This window comes from Gossypium hirsutum, chromosome A01 (genome assembly GCF_007990345.1).
Source record: "Gossypium hirsutum isolate 1008001.06 chromosome A01, Gossypium_hirsutum_v2.1, whole genome shotgun sequence".
NCBI lineage: Eukaryota > Viridiplantae > Streptophyta > Magnoliopsida > Malvales > Malvaceae > Gossypium > Gossypium hirsutum.
Genome location: NC_053424.1, coordinates 28347434 through 28351558, shown reverse-complemented (window position 1 = coordinate 28351558; position 4125 = coordinate 28347434).

Here is a 4125-nt window from a genome sequence, read left to right as displayed (position 1 = left end):
AGATAATTAACAAATCATACATATAATTCATACCAAGTTATCATATTTCCATTGTATCATTTTCATTATTTGATTCGTTATTTCATCAAAATAATTACCAACTATTCATGAACCTTTGGTTCATCTCTCAATCACAAATAAATATCCATTTCACATTCAAATATGAATAATTCATAAACCTTGGTTTTATGCTTTCAATCTGATAGCACAATTTGCATTTCTTAATTCATCTTTCAATATCACTTTCTCATTTCATTCAATAATTCAATTTATCAATTTTATTTGACTTTTCTCTTTACATATATTTCCCCTATTAACATAACTCGGACTTTGGAGGATACACGGATCCAACCAAACACACCAGAGTGGCGGCCAATGCCTCATCGGATAGTTTGAAGAAAATAAGTGACGACCAACGTCTCATCGGCTAAGCCGAAACAAAGTGGCGACCAACGCCTCATCGAATCTATCCGAAGCAAATATGACACACCAAGTGTCTCATCAACTCGAGGTTGAAGAATCCCTGAACTCTTCCTATCCTATGGCATGCCAACTATATCCACCCTAGCTCGACTAGTTAATAGGGTATCGAAATCACATATTCATATCACTTTCACTTTCAGTTGATCATAATCATTCAAATTCAAACCAATCACAATAACAATTCAATCATAATTTCAATTCACCACAAATCATTATACAATTCAATTTTCATACATGTATACATTCATCAATTAAATCCAATTCTCATTCAATTCAAATATCACTACTTATCTCAATTTCAATTTTCCATGCACATATATTGAAATTAAAACATTTAATCATAAATAACTTGAATTAAGGTAATACAAACCAATATTTTCTCGAGCTACTCCTCGATCACTTTTTCCTTTCTCTTTGCATTCAACGTCTCAGTTTCTTTGTTTGCTACGAAAATTAGCATAATTATAATTAATTAATAACACACATATTTTATAGAAAATAATAACTTTCCATGCAACTTTAACCTAAATCCCAAATTTATCCTAACTATTTTCATCTTCTTCCTTTTTATAATTCATATTATTTCCTTATTCAATTTCCATCAAAGCTTTAATATAACCATCAAACTTTCATCATTTTTTCCATAATTTTGAATTTCTATCAATTTAGTCCCTACAATACAAAACTTATGACCTTTTTTACAATTCAATCATTAAATCAATTTAAATCAAAATTTCTATCAATTAAACCCCTAATTTCATCATTAGTTCAACATAAACCCTACTTAAAGATCTATCATCTTTCAATTTTTTCACAAAAATTCAAAAGTATTTAACTCTAGAACTTCAAAAACATCAAAATCACTAGGAAAGGGACTTAATTGACTTACTAATTTAACTTCCAAGCATCCATATCCTAATTTCTCCTTTTTCTTTTTCTTTTCTTCTTTCTTTCTTTCTATTTCATTTCTTCTCTGTAACTATTTCTCTTTTTCTTTTGTTTCTTTATTTTATTTCTTTCATTTACTTAGTTAATAACTAATTATAAAATATTCTAATTAATACAAATAAAAATACTACATGTGTATTCATATACACATGTACATATGTAATATTTCATCACCATACATTTGTCATTATCTCAATTATTTCATAAAAATAATAATAATAAATAAATATATTTTACTTAATATATAAATAAATATATATTATATACATTTATACTAATAATTTAAATACACATGTATTTATTTTCTAACTTACACATGTCACTAATTTAGTTTAATTACTAATTTAATCCTTTATCCTTTCTCTATTCTATGATTAAGTTTTATGCTCTATTCAATTTAGTCCTTTCTTAATAATTACTTCTAATCAAAAATAAATTCACCTAATTAAATTCTAATTCAACTCACAACTAACTTCATAAATATTTACGAACTCATTTTTCCTAATACAGAAGCCCTAAATTCACTTTTCCAATGCCCGTGAAATATGGGTCGTTACATTTCTCCCCTCTTAATAAATTTCGTCCTTGAAATTTACTTGAGGATAGATGGGGGTACTGAGCTCTCATAGTTTCTTCCGGTTCCCAAGTCACTTCTTCCACCTTATGACTTTTCCATAGCACTTTCACTAGAGCAACCATTTTATTTCTCAATTCTTTTATCTCCCGTGCTAGAATCTCAACTAGTTCTTTTTCATAAGACAAATCCAGTTGAATCTCAATATCTTCAATAGAAATGACATGAGAAGGATCTGATCTATATCTGCGTAGCATTGAAACATGGAAAACATTGTGTATCTTCTGTAATTCTGGAGGTAAAGCTAATCGATAAGCAACGGGTCTGATTCTTTCTACAATTTCATACGGCCCAATGTAACGAGGACTCATTTTACCTTTCCGACCAAATCTCAACACTTTCTTCCATGGAGAAACTTTAAGAAATACTTTATCCCCAGTTGAATACTCAATATCCTGTCGTTTCAAATCAATGTAGGACTTTTGCCTATCAAATGCAGCTTTTAATCTTTCTTGTATTTTCTTGACTATCTCTTTTGTTTCTTGAATCAATTTCGGTCCAATCACTTTTCTTTCATTCAGTTCGGTCCAACACACAAGTGATCTACATCTTCGTCCATACAATGCTTCATACGAAGCCATCTAAATACTTGATTGGAAACTATTTGATAAACGCCAAATTATACATATCTACACCCCAAATACTTAGCATATTTATGGATGTTTATTACTAGATTTGTGGATTTTGGTGCTCTTAATCCAGTTATTTCATGTTTTGCACTCAGGAGAGCACCAAGAGTCGAAAGGATCAAAAAATGAGCTAAAAGGGGACAAAACGGACCAAATAGAGAAGATGACATGGCCTAAGCCCTGCCGCACGGGCATCTCACAAGCCCGTGGCCTTCGAGGGTGTCGACCAAGGTTTTCACGATTCACACGGCCTGGCCATTGGCCCACACGGCCATGTATAATTTAACAGATCGAACACGGCCTGGTAATCACGTCACACGATCGTGGCACAAGGGCGTGTCCCTTTTTCAAAGAGTTGTATTTTACACAGAAAAGGGTACTTAGAGAGGAAGAAAGCCAATCCAAAGCCTATATAAAGACCCTAAGTGTGACCTAGAATGGGGCCGCCTCTCCAGAACTTTTCTAGAATACAGAACCATACGCTGGGAATTATTTGAAGGAAGCCAGATGATCCATCTCAAAAGCTGGAGCTACTCCAAGACTAAAGATCTCTCTCAGAATTCCTTCAGGGGTTTTAGAGTTTTCTTTATGTTTTGTTATTTTTATACTTTTGAGATGTACTCTTATTTTATTATGAACTAAATTCTTTAGATACCTAAGGGGGATAAAACCTATGATGGATCTTGTTATTATTACCTAAATTGTATGATAAATACTTGATTTGTTCTTAATTATGTGTTCTTAATGCTTGAGATTTGATGTGCTTATGCAGAGGAGGAATAGACCCTGCCTAAGAGTAAATTTGGCATAATTAAGCGGAGTTGATCGAACGCCTAAAAATAGGGTTACGAGATTTTGCCGGATTAGGGTGAAACCTAATAAAGGGATCCATAGATCGAGTTAATGCAACCCTAGAATGTTAACTAGAGAAAAGTCTCGGTTATTCAATCTAGGGATTAGACATTATTAGTCTTGAATAGGGATAATAACTTAACTTAGGGATCTCTACGGAACAAGTCAAGTGAATAAATTGTCTGGTTCAGAGTCAGATAACAAGTGAAATCTAGGTGGATTCCTCCTTGGGTGTCGTCTTTATGAATTGCTTTTCTTCAAGTGTTTTTCCAAATTTTCTCTTTGCTTTAATTAAATTAGTTAATTAGTTTAAATAATTAGTTAATTAAAACAAACCCTTTTATTCTTAGGCTAGATAATAAAAAGATAGTTATTACTAGTACTTTTGGTTCCCTTGGGTACGATATCCCGGTCTTGCCGCTACTATACTATTGTTCGATAGGTGCGCTTGCCTTTTCGTCGTGATAATAGTTAGCCTAGGTTTGATCTTCATTATAAATAATTATTACTTGTTACGAATCACGTCATCAAGTTTTTTATGCTGTTGCCGGGGAACTGAAATAGTAGGAACACTAAATT